Below are 20,440 nucleotides of genomic sequence, written 5' to 3' on the forward strand. Positions count from 1 at the left end.
GGCTTTTGAAGATTATTTTTTGCTCACATTTTTGTATCTGGTGTCCAGCATAATTTCTGGCACATACAAGATGTACAATAATATCTGAAGGAAACAATCCCTGGTGATTTGGGAAGGGTGGTCACACCCTTTTTGATAGGTCACAATTACAACAATGTAATTTCTATTTTAGTGCATGATGGAGAAAAGAGCGAAAATGTTAGGAAATTAACATTTGCTTAGCATTTACCATGCAACATTGTATGGGTACTTTAAATACATATGTTAATATGATTCTTTTTAATTGCTTGTTTTTTAAGATGAGAAAACAGAGATCCAGAAAGGAAATGTAACCAGCCTTGTTACTAGGGTATTATGGAGCAAAGACATGTTTTAAATCTGGGTCTGACTCCAAAGATTACGCTTGTTCTATTCCTATATGTTTTCCTCCATTGCAGGACTAACTGTTGTCATCAGATGCAAAAACCCTGACCAGCGCTATTTGTTGTTCATTGTTCAGTCACTCAGTCATGTTTGATTCTTTGCGACCCTGTGGACTGCAGCACGCCAGGCTTCCCTGTCCTTCACCATCTCCCGGAGCTTGCTCAAACTCACATCCATTTAGTCAGTGGTGCCACCCAACCATCTCATCCTCTGTCACCCCCTTCTCCTCCTGCCTTCAATCTTTTCCAGCATCAGGGTCTTTTCCAATGAATTGGCTTGTTGCAGCAGGTGGCTAAAGTATTGGAGCTTCAGCTTCAGCATCAGTCCTTCTAATGACTATTCAGGATTGATTTCCTTTAGGATTGACTGGCTTGGTCTCAATGCTATTGCATAAGTAAAACCTCCACGATCATTCAGAGCCCTCCACGTCCTGTCTGCCTGTGTCAGACTTTCTCCAGCTTCTCTGTCACTGATTACAGAGGTCTCAGAGGCTGCAGACTACAACAGGCCTCAGCTGCATGATGGCACAAAATTACAAATTGGAGATAAAATAAATGCTGTTGTTATTTTAACTGTGGTGATAATAATGGCTTACGCTGATATGATGCTTTATGGATAGTAAAACACTTGTCCATGTGTCAACACTCCCGGGAAGCAGGCAAAGCGGGGATCAGCAAGCTTATATTCTATCACCCGAGCTCGCCCTGCTGGTTCATGGCTTGGCTGGGTCTGGTCTTTTTGCTCCTTGTCCAGCGAGATACAGAATAATGAAAGATGTTCTTGGTTTAGATTGACTATGTGTATGACAGCTATAAGCTCATTCAGCAGATACACAGATTTATATATAGCTAGGCTTAAAATAGTAACAACATAATTTCATAACAGTTAACAACTTATTTTCTCTTTTGGAAAGAAAATATGCCCTTTCTTCTTTCCTCCTTGTGCTTTGTAAGAAAACCCAGTTGTGGGTTGCAATCGGAAGTGGAGAATGGGATCCTCTCCTTTTGTCCAAATTTCATACCATCGCAAAGGAAGGAAAAGCTTTTTAGTCATTTGGAAATGGTAATAAACAAGACTCAGGCAGTTTGCAAGAGACCTGAGAAGTTGTGATGCTTTTGTGTGTGTTAGTTGCTCAGTTGTGTCCAACTCTTTGCGACCCCATGGACTGTAGCCTACTGGTTCCTCTGTTCATGGACTTCTCCAGGCAAGAATACTGGAGTGGGTTGCCATTCCCTTCTCCAGGGGATATTCCCAACCCAGCGATCGAACCCGGGTCTCCCACACTGCATGCAAATTCTTTACCATCTGAGCCACCTGTTCTTAAAGGAGCTACCTATCCAGGATCTACTTTGTTGACCTTCTAATGTATTCTGGGTAAAGCTGCAGTCAGCAAGGGCATTGGTAAGCACATTTTGCTTTTCTTGTCCAGAGGACCTAAGACACAGCTTGCTTTTGAGCTGGTCATTCAACAATTGCATGCTGGCATTTCTGTGAGTTCCGGTGGCAGTACTTGTTTTCCGGTCTCCCTTCCTTCTCTGAGTTTTGCTCTGTACTCAGAGCATTTTGCTTCCTCTGGAGACACAGTTTGGTATCTGAGAAGTACAAAGTAAATTTAGGAAATCCACAACATCTGGGGCTTACTTGGTGGCTTGGGGCTTCCCTGGTGGCTCAGACGATAAAGGATCTGTCTGCAATGTAAGAGATCCGGGTTCAATCCCTGGGTTAGGAAGATACCCTGGAGAAGGGAATGGCAGCCCACTCCAGTCTTCTTGCCTGGAAAATCCCATGGATAGAGGAGCCTGGCAGGCTACAGTCCACAGGGTCACACAGAGTCAAACAAGACTGAAGCTACCTAGCCATGCACAGCATCTGGCTTTTGCAGCCAGATTCACCATTTAGAAGTTTTGTGCTATTTCTTAAGCCTCACTTTCTTCATCTGTGAAATGGAAATAGGGCCTGCCTCACAAGCTTGTTGAGTAAATGACACACAAGTTGTATGTGAAAAATACTTTGCATAGAAAATTGGCCTTTACTGTCTTAATTATTATGTTGTTTTACATTTGTGGTTCACTCATTCTTTTTTTAAACTTATTCTCCATTTTCAACAAGATATTCCTCCCCAAAATTCATTTCAACTTCCTTTTTGTCATAATTTCTTGAAAGTTCTGGCACTATTTGATGGTTAATTTTATATGTCAACTTGTCTGGGCCACGACACCCAGATATTTGGTTAAACATTATACTGGGTGTTTAACATTTAAATCTGTGCACGTTGAATAGAGCAGATTGCCCTTCATCACATGGCTGAGCCTCATCTAATCAGCTGAAGTCCTGACTACAACAAAAGACTGCCCTCCCCTGGGCATGAAGGAATTCTGCAGCAGAGACCTTCAGTCTTGAAATTACAGCATTGGTTTTTTTTCCCCTAGATCTCTAGCTTGCTGCTTCAGTCTTCAAGTTTTGGACTTACCAGCTCCCTTAATCATGGGAGCCAATTCCTTAGAATAAATCTCTGCCTACATATATACACAACCTATAGGTTCTCTGGAGAACCCTGACTAATATTAGCTGGCTTGTGCTATTACCCTTCTGAAGTTGCCACTGAGCTGAGAAGTGATGGCTGTTCATCAGAGCCTTGTAGCTGAGTTGTGCATCAGGATGTTGGGCTGGGAGGCTGGCCCTTGATGACCCCCAGGTTGGTGTCTTGCAGTCAACAGAGTTCCAGCATGATGGGAATGGACCTAGCAGTACTGATGTCTCATGAGGGAAGCTCTGGGATCACATTCTTTTTCCATGAACTTTCTTCTCCCCAAATCCTAGGCAAGGCTCGAATCATTTCAAGGGGTGGTCTTCCTCTGGATATGGCGATGTTTTTGGACTTTGTGTTCATTGGCCTTGCTCACACATCAGTGCCACCATGTCACAGCCCTCCTTGGACACCCCCAGGAGTTCTCTGTTACCGCAACATCAACAGCAAATGCCCTTGCCTGCCTCTGGGCATGTCATACCCATCTTCTTCTTATTCCTTGAATGTGATATGCTCACTTCTGCCTCCATACTTTTGCTCATTTTCATCCTTTCTAAAGGGGTTTCCTTCATTCCATTCAGGGCTGCCCAATCCTCTCAAGTTCTACCTCCTTCATCAAATTCACCCTGGTGGCTCCTGTCTCATGCTGGTTCCTCTGACTTGAATTTCAACACCTCAGTAAGCCTGAGCCACAGGGCTCAGCAACATAGTACATACTGACTTGCGCTCATTTTTTTTAAAGCTTCAAAGTTGAGAAGTTTCAAACTCAATCATGGGGCAAATGATTAAATGAGCAACTACTATCCATTCTATTGGTTACTCAAGATAAATGTAGAAGACACAGCTTGCATTCTTTAAATGGGCTCATATCTAACAGGAGAGATAGACCAGTGACTAGAAAGCTAAAATGCAGTGACATGAATGTTATAATAGAAACGTGTACAAAGTCCTAAGGGGAGAGGGCCGCTGAATGTGGGAGGGAGACCACCGAGGAGGGATCTATTTTTGAACACCTGTTATGTTCCAAGCCTTGTGCTGGGGATCTATACGCATCATCTTATTCAGTATTTGAAAAATCCTACAAGGAGGATGTGGAGCACTGTCCCCACCTTTCCAATAAGACCAAAAACAAATGATGTGCTGACATCAGAGAATTTAGGGAGTTCATGGGTCTGTTAGTTCTAAAACCCATGCACTTTTCCAATTTAGCTTGCTTACTAGGAGGATTGATTGCAAACTGCCAGCAAGTCATATTCTGCATTGACCATTCAGACCCTTGCCTCCTTTCAGTGATATTTGGGGTATTTGCACCTTTTCTCTTAAAAGAATTTCTGTTTTGCTAGACATCACCAAAGCAAGCCAACAAACAAATAATAAGAGTGAACATAGATAAAACCCCAAGTCCCTCTCTTTTTGTGATATGAAGCCTCTATCTATTAATTTGCTGTTAAAACCTGAATTTGAAGGAATGAACTTTAATGTTTAAATTAACTTATTGGTTTGATAGCCGGACACAATCATTAAAAATCCAACACATGTTAAGATAGTTCATCGCATCTGATTTTGAAGCAACACGCTTTTTTGATGAGTTTGTTCTACAGTCTCTTTATGATTCAGCTGGATCTGGTTTTCACAAGAAGCAATGCACTTAAATATGCTTTTGAAGGAGGGAAGGGAAGAAGGCACAAAGGAAGGAAAGTAAGAAGAAAAGAAGGAAGGGCGGGCTGAGATGATGGACTACTGCAAGGCATTCTGGGAGGGGCTGTCTACCAGGAGCTCTGGGTCTGCCAGCAGTAAAGAAGGACATGCTCTCTTGGCTTGGACATGTTTAAAATTCTGCACTCACCCCTCTCGGGTCAGAGGAGCGCCTCTCATTACAGGGCTGTCTGAGCTTGGGCTGCTGTAAAAAATGACCCTATAGAACAGGGGTGGCTTAAAGAACAGAAATCTGTTTCTTGTGGTTCTGAAGGTTAAGCAGAGAAGGATGCCTTCTTGCTCCATCTTCACATGGCAGAAAGACAGGGAGCGATCAAGAGAATGTTCCGGTTTCTTCAGACCCTCATTAAGGCACCAATCCCATCACGGGAGCAACACATCCAATGGCCTCATTTAAATTCAATGATTTCCCCAAACACCATCACATTGAAGGTTAGGACTTCAACAAGGATGAACGTATTAGGCCATAGCAAAGGCACCTTTGTCGCCATACTGCAGGCGTTGCAATTCTGTCTTCTCCTTTGCCTGGTACTTAAAATGTCCAGTGCCACATGGATTTAACCTGCCAGTGGGGATGGGGTAGCTCACCCTTTGTGTTTACCTCCTTTTATTTCTGCCCTGTTCTTCAAAACATACTTTATCAAAGCTCTCTGTTCTCTTCAGTTGGAATCTCTCTTCTTCTGGTATCAGCTTTTACAGGTGGAAGAAACTAAGATTCAGATCCAAATTCCACGTTTGTCCCTCACCATCTGTGTGCTTTTGTGCACCTTCCATACCCTCCCCCAGCTTCACCTCAGCTTTCTCTGTATTATATGAGGAATGTAAACCTCTGTCTTGCTTTTGGGACTTTACACATGTTATTTTCTCTGCCAAGAACAATCTCTTCCTCTAACTTGCTTGGCTGACTTATTCTCCAGGACTTAGCTTAGAAGTCACTTCTTCCTGGAAGCCTTCTTTGATTCGCCAAGTTGGTATTAGACGGCCTCTATTTTCCATCACACTTCATGTTACGTTGTAGTTAAGTGCTTGCTCATTTACATCTCTCTTCCATATCAGCAGATCTACAGCACAGAGCAATGATCAGAAAATATTGCCAAATACTTTAGTAATTACGTGAGTAAAGCACAAGGCACATGGTAAGTAGCTGCTCAATAAATTATAGTTATCTCCTTCCTCTCTGTACCTTAGTGTGCTTTGCACTGAAGTTAGTATTATTTATTTCTGTCTCTCCACTTAATTTTATACATTTTAAGATCTGGATTCACTTGGTTCTCTACATCTAAAGACCTGGATTCATGACTTAATTATCTTTGTATCCCTCATAAGGGCTAACACTCAGCACCCCCCGTGGAATAGGTACTGGACAAGTGTCAACCATGCTACACATCAGTACGAAATTCCTCCAATTCAAGTCTTCATGCAAGGAAAGCACTTTGCCTACTTTCACAGGAGTTATAATTGAAAGTTCAGCTCACTTATAAAAGCACTTATCTCTTTAATAAAGAGGTGTTCAGTAAGTGTTCATGCAGTAAATGGATGAGGAACGCATTGAATTCTTGTTTGTATCTGTGCTGGATTTAAGTTGTTCTCATGAGGACAAGGAGCTCCTTGTTCTTCATCTTGTATCTTATTGTGCCTTGGGTGCTTGAAAAGGCTCCCTGAATTGAATTGGGGGAATAAGCCTGGTGATTCTGCTTTTACTTGGCTATTTACAATCTTCTTCGAGAATTGCCCAAAAGGAGCTCTCACAGTGGCGGACAGTGTGTGGGTAAATGAAGGGAGAGAAGCAAAGAGAGGATGCATGGATGAATTTTTAAAAAATTAATTTTCATTGGAGTGTAATTGACTTAGAATGCTGTGAAAGTTTCCACTGTACAGCAGAGTGAATCTGTCATACACATACACATATCTATTCTTTTTAAGATTCTTTTCCCATACAGGTTATTACAGAGTATTGAGCAGAGTTTCCTGTGCTGCACTGTAGGTTCCTATTAGTTATCTGTTTGTATATAGTAGTATCTTTATGTCAATCCCGATCTCCCAATTTATTCCTCCCTGTTCTCCCTTTAGGAACCGTAAGTTTGTTTTCTACGTCAAAGTCACGTTGGAAGTCAGGCATGGAAACCCATTGTTGCTGTTCAGTCGCTAAGTCACATCGGATTCTTTTGACCCCATCAATGGCAGCACACCAGGCTCCTCTGTCCTCCACCATCTCCCAGAGTTTGCTGAAATTTACATCCGTTAAGTTGGTGATACTATCTAACCATCTCATCCTCTGCCACCCCTTCTCCTTTTTCCTTCCATCTTTCCCAGCATCAGGGTCTTTTTCAATGAGTCAGCTCTTCACATCAGGTGGCCAAAGTATTGGCTTAGGCTTCATCAGTCCTTCCAATGAATAGTCAGCGTTGATTTCCTTTCCGATTGGCTGGTTTGATCTCCTTGCAGTCCAAGGGACTCTCAAGAGTCTTCTCCAGCACCACAGTTTGAAAAACATCAATTTTTCTTCGTAGAAACCTACTCTCATTCTTTCTTCCATGTTGCCCATTTCAGGATCCTCCAATCAATAGCAAGTAAGAGGCTGCAGTTTCTGCAATAAGAGATAAGGGGCCCAAACATCAGCTGGACAGACCAGTTTAGAAGACCACACACAGAGGGGTGGGCTTTTCCCACTCTGTCCTCCACCCTTCCAGATGGACCTTGGCTTGGTTGGAGCTCCCTGACCCAGGGCTTCCTCCTTCTCCCAGCTCAGTGTGATTGCCAAAACTGCTGAGACAGAAAGTGTGAGCAGGGCAGGCAGGTGAGGTGGCTGCTGAGGGCAGGCGCTGTGCCGCACTGCTGGAAGCACTCATTTATTTCCTGCTCTGATTTACAAGTATAATGAGGCTTCATCTGTTGACTGCCAGCCTCCCATCCATCAACCCCACTCCACTGGAGGCAGAGACCGGGTCCTGTTGGGCCTCTAAAACGTTGGTTTGTTCTCTTTTCCTGCCTTGTAGGCCTGATAAACAGAGGGAAAGGAGCTACAGATGGAGGCTGTTTGCCGCATGTGTGTGTCTGGGGGCAGGCAAAGCTGTGGCTGCTGTCCCTGCCAGGAAACACACCAGCTGGTGATGTTTTTATGTCTGCTGTCCCCAGCTCCAACTCCAACTTGGAGCAAGCTGGAGAACTGATGAGCTAAGCCTGGCTTCCTTCTCCTTGCAGCTGCCATTTTGGGCTTATGGGCTCTTGGCATGAGGGCGGCCCAGCTGTAGGTCCTGCTTCTCAGTGCCCTTGGCAGTGAGGCTGTGATGACTGGTCCTATGGGATGTAGGGAGGAAGTGGATGACTTCCTGCACCTGCTCTGGCCTGCATTAGGGATTTCCCTTCTCACCCATTAGGCTGGGACTACTTGGTACAAATGGGCTAGTTTGAGCTCATTGCGAGGGAGAGTTGGATTGAATTCCTCTTTCAGAAGGGAAGCCTTATGGATGCTGTTAGTGCTGTAATCTTGAGAGAAGGCAGCCTAGATCCTATATTTGAGACCATCCACCCATCACTTCTGTCACACTGGGTTTCTCAAAGTGAAAGGCATTAAAAGTCTTTGGGGGTATATGCTTCTGAATTCATAGAGTTCCTAGACGAGGGACTTCCAGAAGTTACTCATCATTAAAAATTTTTTTTAAATTAAATTTTGGCTGCACTGGGTCTTTGTTACTGTGAGCAGGCTTTCTGTAGTTGTGGTGACGGGAGACACTCTCTAGCTGGGCTGCACAGGCTTCTCATTGTGGTGGCTTCTCCCATTGTAGAGCACAGACTCCGAGACCCGAGGGGCTTAAGCACGTGTGACGTGTGGATTCGGTAGTTGTGGCTCACAAACCCCAGAGCACAGGTTCAGTAGCCATGGAGCATATGGGATTGTCCAGCAGCAGGGATCAAACTCATGCTCCCTGTACTGGCAGGTGGGACTCTCAAGCACTGGACCACTAGGGAAGCCCAGGTATTTATTCAATCTCCCTAAGTCTTAGTGTCCTCATTTAGTGAATGAAGAATGAATGAATAAATGCATGAATTAATCTGTTTATTGTCTGCTGAGAATTTTTTTGGTTTATGACAGGAAAAAATTTAAAAATTATATTTTAGTTGGAGGATAACTACTTGACAATATGGTGGTGGTTTTTGCCATACATCAGCATGAGTTGGCCACAGGTATACATGTGTCCCCCCCCTCCTGAATCCCACTCCCACCTCTCTCCCTATCCCATCCCTCTGGGTTGTCTCAGACACCAGCTTTAGGTGCCCTGCCTCATACATCAAAGTCCCACAGGTTATCTAGTTTACAAAAGTAATGGGTATGTTTCAATGCTATTCTCTCAAATCATCCCACCCTCTCCTTCCCCCACTGTGTCCCAAAGTCTGTTCTTTGTGTCTCCTTTGCTGCCCTGCATGTAGGATTCTCAATACTCTCTTTCAAGATTACATATATATGCATTAGTACACAATATTGTCTTTCTCTTTCTGACTTACTTCACCCTGTATAATAGGCTCCAGGTTCATCCACCTCATTAGAACTGACTCAAATGTATTCCTTTTTTATAGCTGAGTAATATTCCATTGTTTAAATGTACCACAACTTCCTTATCAATTCATCTGTTGATGGAAATATAGGTTGCTTCCAGTTATCTACTGAGAATTTTAATTTCAATCCCCTTGTGGTCTCTTATCCCTTTGAGTGGTGCTAAATTGTGCAGAAATCTCACAGATTTCCAAATTCCATTTCACAATGAGATATTTATAACTTGGCTTTGCTAGTGCTCTTTTTTCCAAAGTCATGTATAAATGTATGTGTGTGTGTATGTGAATATTTGTATGTATTTGTGTATTGGTTCTTAATACCCTTTCTCAAGATGCATATGGCATCATATGGTACTCTAAAGTCAAAACACCCAGGTCTAATCTACTCACTGATCATTTCACCTTGGACAAGTGGTTTAACCTCTCTGTACTTCAATTTTCTCTTTTATAAGATGGTGGTAATAATATTAATGATGCCTATCTTTTGAAGTTGGTATGGGATTCAATGAGTTTATATAGTGATTATTCAGAATGATGCTTAGAATAGGGTATGCTAAAGTGAAAATGTTAGTCACTCAGTTGTGTCCAACTCTTCATGACCCCACGGATTGTAATGGACTGTAACCTGCCAGACTCCTCTGTCCATGGAATTCTCCAGGCAAGAATACTGGAGTAGGTTGCCATTCCCTTCTCCAGGGATCTTCCCAACCCAGGAATTGAACCTAGGTCTCTTGCTTTGCCGGCAGATTCTTGACTGTCTAAGCCACCAGGGAAGCCCCAGAGTATGCTAACCTTTGGTATTATTGTTTGCTGTTGTTTAGTTGCTTAGTCATGTCCAACTGTTTGAACTGTAGCCCACCAAGTTCCTCTGTCCATGGGATTTCTCAGACAAGAATAATGGAGTGGGTTGCCATTTCCTTCTCTAAGGGATCTTCCTGACCCAGGAATCGAACCCATGTCTCCTGCTTGGCAGGTGGATTCTTCACCATCTGAGCCACCAGGGGAGCCCAGTTGGGGGTGGTCAAAGAATGTGATTTCACAGTGTCTTAACCTTAGGGAGTTGTCGCTGGTGTATAAACATTTTTACGTTATGCATGAGACCTCGCAATTTTGCGTTCAGAGGATATTCTGTATGAAGTCTCCCCCCCCTCCTTAATTCTCTTTCCTTCTCCCATCTTTCCTCATCCTCTTCCAGCAGCTCCTCCTGCTGGTGTCTCACTGCCCTCCATCTGTCGTGAGAATGGAGACCCTGCTCAGGTCCTTTGTCATGCAAAGATACAGACACACATACACTTACATATGTACTGGAAGTAATCATTCCTGTGTCATTAGGGGCTGAAGTTTCCTTATGAGAAAGAAGAGATATAAGTAAGCTGCATCTTGATATATTTTCTATTAAAAAGTTGTTAGATCGGCCCACTGAAAAGGCCTACAAAGAATGATCAGCCCAGTAGCAATGAAGACCCTTCACACCCAAATTGAGGTCTCCAAATAACGTTTCTCACTGAAGAACTGGGGATCCTAGGAATGAATGATTACAGGTGTGAGACAGGAAATGCACTAGGTGAGTCTGGAACATTTTATCATGCCAGAAAGCAGGGGACTATCAAACTGCCCTTGGGTCCATATTAAGATAACTTAGGAGAAATGAGGATTTGCTCCTAAGTATTTCCAATCGCCAAAAATGGAAAGTTGGAATATCAAGAAGAATAATAACTACAATATATTGAAATACATCAAATATGTTGGAAATCTGTGAGCTCATAATGATATTTTAAAACAAACAAAAAAGTCACTGGTTACTTTTAGAGGATTCTAGAGACCCAAATAATTATTGAGAAAATTGGTAAATAAAGGAAAACAAAGGAAAATATGGGGCACTTATTTTGTATTTCCTTTACCTGAATGTAACTAAAGAGCTGGTGTGGGAAAGATTATTCTTTATAAAACTATTCCTGTTAATAAATTCAGGAGGAAAATTAAAATTGGAGCATCACTGTTTTTCAACCCCTAATGGAATAATGGGGCTTCCCAGGTGGTACAGTGGTAAAGAATCAGCTTGCTAATGCAGGAGACGCAGGTGTGATCCCTGGGTCAGGAAGATCCCCTGGAGAAGGGAATGACAACCAGCTTCAGTATTCTTGTCTGGGAAATTCCATGGATGGAGGAGTTTGGCGAGCTACAGTTCACAGGGTCGTAAAGGAGCCGGACACAAAGAAACTGTGGTATATACCTACAATCTAATATTATTCAGCCTTAAAAAAGACGGGAATACCACCATTTGTGACAACATGGATAGACTTGAGGGCGTAATGAGAAGTGAAATGTCCAAAGCATAAATATAACACAATTCTACTTATATGAGGTAGTTAAAGTAGTCAAACTAATAAAAGCAAAGAATAGAATAGTGTTTGCTAGGGACTAAGCTAGGCTTCAATAGTACATGAACCAAGAACTTCCAGATGTTCAAGCTGGATTTAGAAAAGGCAGAGGAACCGGAGATCAAATTGTCAACATTTGTTGCATCATAGAAAAAACAAGGGAATTCCAGAAAAACATAAACTTCTGCTTTATTGACTATGCTAAAGCCTTTGACTGTATGGATCACAACAAACTGTGAAACATTCTTGAAGAGACGGGAATACCAGACCACCTTACCTGCCTCCTGAGAAACATGTATGCTGGTCAAGAAGCAACAGTTAGAACTAGACATAGAAAAATGGAGTGATTCCAAATTAGGAAAGGAGTACATCAAGGCTGTATATTGTCACCTTGATTATTTAACTTAAATGCAGAATACATCATGCGAAATGCCTGGCTGGATGAAGCTCAAGCTGGAATGAAGATTGCCAGGAGAAATATCAATAATATCATATATGCAAATGACACCACCCTTATGGCAGGAAGCAAAAAGGAACTTAGCCTTTTGATGAAGCTGAAAGAGCAGAGTGAAAAAACTGGCTTAAAACTCAACATTCTGTATGGCTGATTCATGTTGATGTTTGGCAGAAACCAACACAATTTTGTAAAGCAATTATCCTTTAATTTAAAAAAATTCATTAAAAAAAAACTTCAACATTCAAAAAACTAAGCTCATGGCATCTGATTCCATCACTTCATGACGAATAGATGGGGAAACAACGGAAATAGTGGCAGACTTTATTTTCTTGGGGACCAAAATCACTGTGGACGGTGACTGCAGTCATGAAATTAAAATATTCTTGCTCCTTGGAAGAAAAGCTATGACCAACCTAGACAGCATATTAAAAAGCAGAGACATCACTTTGCCAACAAATTTCTATACAGTCAAAGCTACATTTTTTTCTAGTAGTCATGTACGGATATGAGAGCTGGACCATAAAAAGAAGGTTGGATGCTGAAGAATCAATGCTTTTGAATTGTGGGAGTGTTGGAGAAGACTCTTGAGAGTCCCTTGGACAGAAAGGAGATCAAAGCAGTCAATCCTAAAGGATATCAATCTTGAATATTCATTAGAGGGACTGATTCTGAAGCTGAAGCTCCAATACTTTGGCCATCTGATGGGAAGAGCTGACTCATTAGACAAGGCCCTGATGCTGGGAAAGATTGAAAGTGGGAGGAGAAGGGGATGACAGAGGATGAGATGGTTGGATGGCATCGCTGACATGAGTGACTTCAGGAGGTCATCACTTTGTGTCTCAAACTGTGCCAGTGTATATCCACATTTTTTTAGCTAGTGTTTCTGTATCTTTAACCAAATTCCAAAGGAGACTTTAATCCAAACAACACCAGTATCTTAGGAAAAAGAGCACTGAAGGATGAAGGGAGAAACCGATAGAAGTGTCTTCCATCAAAATTCAGAAAACCAAACATTCTCTGGATATATAAATGCTACATTTCATTGATCCTGAGGGCCAGAATTTTTAACATTTCAAATTTGGATGCATCTTGTAACTCAAGGCATCACCTCAAACGAGAAACACTAGTCCTTTGTGATTTGGGGGGTGGGATTATTTGTTTTTCTGCATTTCTCAGTAAGAACGTCTAGTCATCATAAATAAGGCATCAAAACATTCAAACAAAAATCAAAAGAGCTTTGAATTCAGAGCCAAGAGACCTAGAATTCCTGGTTCTGCCACGTTTGAGCTGAGTGGATTTAGCAAATCATTGCCTGTTTCCGAGTCTGTCTTCCACAGATTCCAAACCTAAGGTGGGGTCAGCTGGTTCCTCAGACTTCCTTTAAGAGCTTTTGGAGTAGGGAGGGGGAGACAGGTGCGTGTGGCTCCGGAGGACTCCCCACCTCCTAGCTCTGTTCTGTGTTTTATCTTCTACAAAACAGACTTGTGTATTGTTTGTTTCTTTTTAAATTGAAGTTTAATTGATTTATTATATTGAGTTAGTTTCAGGTGTTCAACAGTGATTCAGTATTTTTTGCAGCATATATTCCATTATACGTTATTACAAGATAATTGTTACAATTCCCTGTATTATACAGTATATCCTTGCTGCTTACCTGTTTTATGCAGAGTTGTTTATATCTGTTAACCCCATAACTCGAATTTGTCCCTCCCCATTGGTAACCATAAATTTGCTTTCCATATCTGTGAGACAAAACAGACTTGCTTTTAAGTTTTCTTTTGAAGAATGGTTTCTGCTGTTAGGTAAGTAAAAATCTTTAAAAACCATTCAGTTGTCTATTTTTTTTTCTTTTCTGTTTTATTTTTTCTCCTCAGCTGCCATTTTTTAACTGCTATTGTGGGTCTCAAGAGTTTGTGAATTTGTCATCAGATCTTTGTACTTTCCTTTGAATGATGTCAATTGAGTTATCTTTGAGAAACAAGAGAAAATCATAGTGATTAGAAGTACAAATATTGGGTCAGTCAGACCTATCTACAAGTCATCTTTGGTGTGTGACACTGATCAGGTAATTATAACAATTGAGGCAATTTTGTTATCTTCTTCATTAAAATAAGAAGACAGTTTATAGAAAATGTTCACACAGTGTCTGAGCAATGAGACCCTTTGCCATGAGCAGTGACTACTATTTCTGCCCCTTGGATATGAAGTGGGAAGAGAGTCTTCTTTCCTCTTTTTTCCTCCCCATCAGTGTCGACATTGCAGCTCTACCCTCTCTGCTCCCATTTACATCTCGTAGGAAGTCTCACAAATTCTTGGACCCACAGTCAGCTCCCACGAGACAGTCTCCACGGGAGATGACCTTAGCATGTTGTTGGGGTTATTGTCACACAGTGCGTGTATGTTGGCTAAGTCTCTTCAGTCCTGTTTAACTCTCTGCAACTGTAGCCCGCCAGGCTCCTCTGTCCACGGGATTCTCCTGGCAAGAATACTGGAGTGGGTTGCCATGCCCCTACTCCAGGGGACCTTTCTGACCCAGGGATTGAACCCTCGTCTCTTACGTCCCCTGCCTTGGTGGGTGGGTTCTTTACCACTAGTGCCACCTGGGAAGACCCGTTATTCCCATAGTATAGGCGATCAATCCAGTCCATCCTAAAGGAAATCAACCTTCAATATTCATTGGAAGGACTGATGCTGAAGTGAAGCTCCAATACTTGGCCACCTGATACAAGGAGCTGACTTATTGCAAAAGACCCTGATGCTGGGAAAGATTGAGGACGGGAGGAGAAGGGGGTGGCAGAGGATGATATGGTTAGATAGGATCAGTGACTCAATGGACATGAATTTGGGCAAACTCTGGGAGATAGTGAAGGGCGGGGCAGCCTGGCGTGCTGCAGTCCATGGGGTCACAAAGAGTTGGACATGACTTAGCGACTGAACAACAAAATGAGTGAATAAGGAAGTCCTTTCAGGCTGCTAAGGGACAAAGAAAATGCAGACAACTGTGATAAAAGCGGATTGAGATTCAGTTTAATGGCTATTTATTGTAGCTTGAGCCAGGGCACACGGGGTGGTGGGATGTATTCCCTGCTATTTAGGAGCTGAAAAACCGGTAGTAATCAAGGTGGACACAGGAGTAAATGACATGCCAGAGAACTCAGAGCAGGGACTGATGGATCCCTGATGTATGTCTGAGAAGGTTTCCGAGAGGAAACAACGTTTGAACTTATCTTTGAGGAAGGATAAGAATGATTGCAGGTGGGATGATGAAAGGGCAAAGGGCTTAGCCGGTAGCATGGCAACAACCTAGAGTCCTCAAGAATAAAACAGCAGTAAAGAAAATCATACTCAACACTGCTTCTTAAGTGCTAGGTACTTTTCTTTATTATTATTATTATTTTTTAGTTTTCCTCTTTAAAAAATTATTTATTTTTAACTGGAGGATAATTGCTTTACAATATTGTGTGGTTTCTGGCGTACATCAGCATGAATCAGCCGTAGGTATACGTATGCCGCCTGCCTCATGAACTTCCCTCCCCCTGCCCCATTCTCCCCCCAAGGTTGTCACAGAACTTGTCATATAGCAAATGAGTCATACGGGAAATACAGCAACTTTGCACTGGCGATTATATAGTTCAATGCTGCTGTCTCTATTTGTCCTACCCACTTCTTCCCCTGGGCTTCCCGGGTGGCACTAGTGGTAAAGAAAGGAAAGGAAAGTGAAGTCGCTCAGTCGTGTCTGACTCTTTGTGACCCCATTAACTGTAGCCTACAGGCGCCTCCATCCATGGGATTTTCCAGGCAAGAGTACTGGAGTGGGCTGCCATTTCCTTCTCCAAGTGGTAAAGCACCCTCCGGCCAATACAGGTAGATGTAAGAGACCTGGTTTGATACCTGGGTCAGGAGGATTCTCCTGGAAGAGGGCATGGCAACCTGTTCCAGTGTCCTCACCTGGGAGATCCCACACACAGAGGGGCCTGGCTGGCTACAGGCCATAGTGTGGCAAGAGCTGGACATGACTGAGGCAACTTAGCATGCATGCTCCTTCCCCCGCTGTGTCCACAAGTCTGCCGTCTATGTAAGCATCTCTGTTGCTGCCCTGCAGATAGTTTCAGCAATATCATCTCTGTAGATTCCATATATATATACACGCATTAATATGCAATAGCTGTTTTTCTTTTTTGACTTACTGCATTCTGTTTAATAGACTCTAGGTTTATCCACCTCATTAGAACCGACTTAAATGCAGTGCTAGGTACTTAACAACTTTACATGGATTATTTCACGTAGCTTATTTAATCCTTAAGACAATTTTTGTGAGACAATTAAAAAAATATAATTTATTTAATTTTGACTGTGCTGGATCGTCATTGCTGCCTTCGAGTTTTCTCTAGTTGCGGCGAGCGGGGCCACTCTTCATTGTGGTGTGCAGGGCTTCGTAGCGTGGTAGCTTCTCTTGTTGCAGTATTCGGAGCTTTAGGACTCTAGGGAGTGACTCAGTAGTTGTGATGCACAGGCTTAGTTGCTCTGTGGCATTGGGATCTTCACGGACCAGGGATAGAACCAGTGTCCCCTGCACTGGCAGGAGGATTCTTATCCACTCTAATAGCAGGGAAGTCCCGTGAGGTGCATTTTACTTAAATTCTCACTTTATAGATGAGGAAACAGAAACACTTAGAGTAAAATATCTTGCTTAAGCTGGTAAGTGGGGCAGCTTGAATTTGGACTCAGATGTTTATGCTCTTAACAAATGAATATCATCATCAATAGTGAGGCTGGTCAACCAGATCGGGGTCTGGTTATGGCACAGTGCTCTGCGAATGCCATGGAAATGATCCTAGTTCTTTCTTGTAGGACAGGGCTTCTCAATCGAGGTACTATTGGTATTTTCTCCTGGCTAATTCTGCACCATGTAGGGCTATTCTCTGTACTCCGGGACGCTTAGAAGCATCTCTAGCCTCTAAGCACTGGAAGCCCCCTCCTTCAGTTATGACAACCAAAAATGCCTCCTGACATTTCTCAATGTCCTCTGAGAGGCAGAGTCTCCTCCAGCTTGGAATCACCATTGCAGGCAAGCTCTCACTTGAGTTTGCTACTCAGGACTAGCAGAGCAGAAGCCAGCAGCAGTTCTGCTGTGCACAAAATCATCTCCGGCAAACTCTCAGCTTGGAAATTGCTCATCTCAGCAGCTGAGGTCTTGATTTCCCCAAGGCGTCCCTCACAGCCACTGTCTGTGGGAGTCAGTTGGTTATATGTCCTGACAAGGCCTTTCCTGTGTTTGAAGGAGGTATGTCCTTGGACTCACCCAGGCCTGCCGGTGGCACAATTACATCTCTGCGTAGTGCTTGCCAAAGCATGACAACTGAAACACTTTGATCCAACGCTTGTTTCACTCTGACCAGAATCAGAAGTTTTGAACCTTAGATGGACTAGTGAAATTGATTATATATTCCATGGGCTGCAAGCCTGTATACCTATCCATCTTTTCATTTCTTGAGCCAACCTCCACAGACAACACTTCTGTAACCTTCTTAAAGGCCTTTTCCACTTGACTAGGGCTTTTCAGAGTCTATTTTGGGAGGTTTATCTACATTATCAGTATCTCTTCCTTTGAAGCAGGATCCTGGGTAGACCCAGCAGAGGAGTTCTGAGGTTGGGTCTAGATGATAGGGGCTTCCCTTGATGGCTCAGTGGTCAAGATTCTGCCTGCTGATGCAGGAGATGCAAGAGACATGAGTTCGATCCCTGGGTCGGGAAGATCGCCTGGAGGAGGAAATGGCGACTGACTCCAGTATTCTTGCTTGGGCAATCCCATGGACAGAGGAGTCTGGTTGCCATGCAGTTCATGGGGTCTCAAAAGAGTCAGACACGATTTAGCAACTAAACAGCGACAACTGGACTACAGGAGAAGCCAAAACCTGAGAATGAGCGAACAGGGTGGAGTTGGGTAGAAGCCTCAAACTCAAAATCAGAAGAGCAGACCAAAGATTTTCCAAAATGGAGATGTTGAGCCATACTCTTGGATAGTGGGAGGGATCTGGGGTGATTGTGCATATTAGTAGCTGTCCTTTGAGGCATTATTTGTAAAACTAACACTTAATGGGCACTAGATATGGACCAGGCACTGTGCAAATCAGAACAACCTCGAGTGGCAGGCTCTACCATTTCAGAAATGGAGGTAGAGATGCTTGGGGAACTTGTTCAGAGTCACACAGCTTGGATATGGAAGGGCAAGGATGGGAACTCTGTCTGACTCCAGAGCTCAGATATGAACAACTGAGGTCTGTGCTACTGTTGGAACAGAGCATGCTTTCAAGGCATATTTCTTTGACCCATTGGTAATTTGCATTGTGTTGTTTAATTTCCACATATTTGTAAATTTATCAGGTTATTTTTTGTGATTGATTTCCAGTTTCATTCTGCTGTGTCAGGGATCATGTTCTGTATAATTTCAATCCTTTTACATTTGTGGAGGCTTCTTTTACAGATTGGCTTATGGTCTACTCTGGAGAATGTTTCATTGTATGCTTAAGAAGAATGTATATTCTGACACTGTTGGGTGAAGCATTCTACAGATGTCAGTTAACTAGAGTTAGAGTTGTTCAAGTTTTCTATTTCCAAAATCTTATTTGCTCTATGCATTATTGAAAGTGGGGATACTATTTTTGAATTGCCTATTTCCCTCTTTAATTCTGTTTTTTAAATTTTACTTTGAAATTGTCTTGGATGTGTATATGATGACAAATTGTTATGCTTTATGAGCTGCCCATTTTTATTATTATAAAATAGTTTTCTTTACATCTAATAACAATGCTTTTCTTTTGGTCTATTTTGTCTGACCTCAGTGTAGCCACTACAATGTTCTGCTTGCCACATGCATGATACATCTTTTTTCCTCCCACTTTTTAAACATTCCACTTGTTTGTGTGCTTTCTATTGCAGCTACTGAGTTGATCATTTTCTGGCTTCACTCTGTTTGTATGGCAGATTACACCATATCTTTTTTTTTGATCAATATAGCTAGAGATTCATCGTTTATATATGGATCTTTTTAAACAAGCAGCTTATGGTGATTTTTATCTATTTTTGGTTTCTTATTTCATTGATTTAAACTTTTCCTTACTTCCTTTCTATTACTTTGGATTTCAGTTCTTATTTTTTATTTGTTAGCTAAGCTAACTGATTTTGGACATGTTAAAAAAATTGACAATGTAAACATCTGATTATAATTTTTTTTCTAAGCATGGCTTTATTTGCATCTCTCAAATTTTGATACAGTACTTTTCATTCACTTTGAAATATCTTCTAATTTTCCTTGTTTCAAGTTCTCTTTGAAAAAAATGTATTATTCTGAAGTGATCATTTTCCTAGATATTTGGATTTTCCTGATATTTTTCAATTTTTGAATTTTAGTTTAATTCTGTAGTAGTCAGAGAGAATAGATTGTATGACTTCCATGCTTTAAAATGTATTGAAGCTTTTTAATGACACATCATGTGGTATATCTCAGTGGATTTCTAAGCACACTTGAAAATTATCTATCTTCTGTTGTTTGGTTACTTGTGCTATAAATGTCAGTTAGATCAAATTGGGGGTAAACGCTGTTTAAGCCTTCTATTAGACTTTATTCCATTTGATTTATCATCAACTACTAGAAGAAGAGTGCTGAAATCTCAAAATATACTTAAGATCTGCTCATTTCTCCTTTAGTTATATCAGTTTTTACTTCATATATTTTGAAACTTTGTTACTCAGGATTTAGGATTGTGAGGTCCCTATACATTTAGAATTGTGAGGTCTTCTTTAAATTAAATAAATTAAACCTTTTCATCACATTGACATGTCCCTGTTTATCACTGGCAATATTCTTTGTCCTGAAGCCCATTTTGTCTGATGCTTATATAATCACCCAGTTTTCTTATTGCCAGTGTTTGCATTGTACAGCATTTTATATCCTTTTAATTTTCTAATGTAAGGCATAACAGTCTACTCCACTTCTCTTCTCCCCAGGCACAGGACTATTGTTATAATCAATCAATCAATAATGCATTCTTTTCACTTTTTTCTTTAAACCATTTCCTTTTAAAACTAAAAAAAATTAATTGAAGGATAATTGCTTTATAGCATTGTGTTGGTTTCTGCCATACAGCAATGCAATGCAAATCAGTCATAATTATATATATCTATCTCCTCCCTCGTGAGCCTCCCTCCCCTCTCCCATCCCATCCCGCTAGGTCATCACAGAGTGCCAGGCTGGGCTCCCACTATTGCATATCTACTACAGATCTGTTACATAGCAGCTTCCCACTAGCCATCTGTTTCACGCAGCATGGTGTATGCACGTCAGTCCACTTTCTCACTTCGTCCTTTCTGCCCCTTCTCCTGCTG

This window comes from Budorcas taxicolor, chromosome 6 (assembly GCF_023091745.1).
Source record: "Budorcas taxicolor isolate Tak-1 chromosome 6, Takin1.1, whole genome shotgun sequence".
NCBI classification, from domain to species: Eukaryota; Metazoa; Chordata; class Mammalia; order Artiodactyla; family Bovidae; genus Budorcas; species Budorcas taxicolor.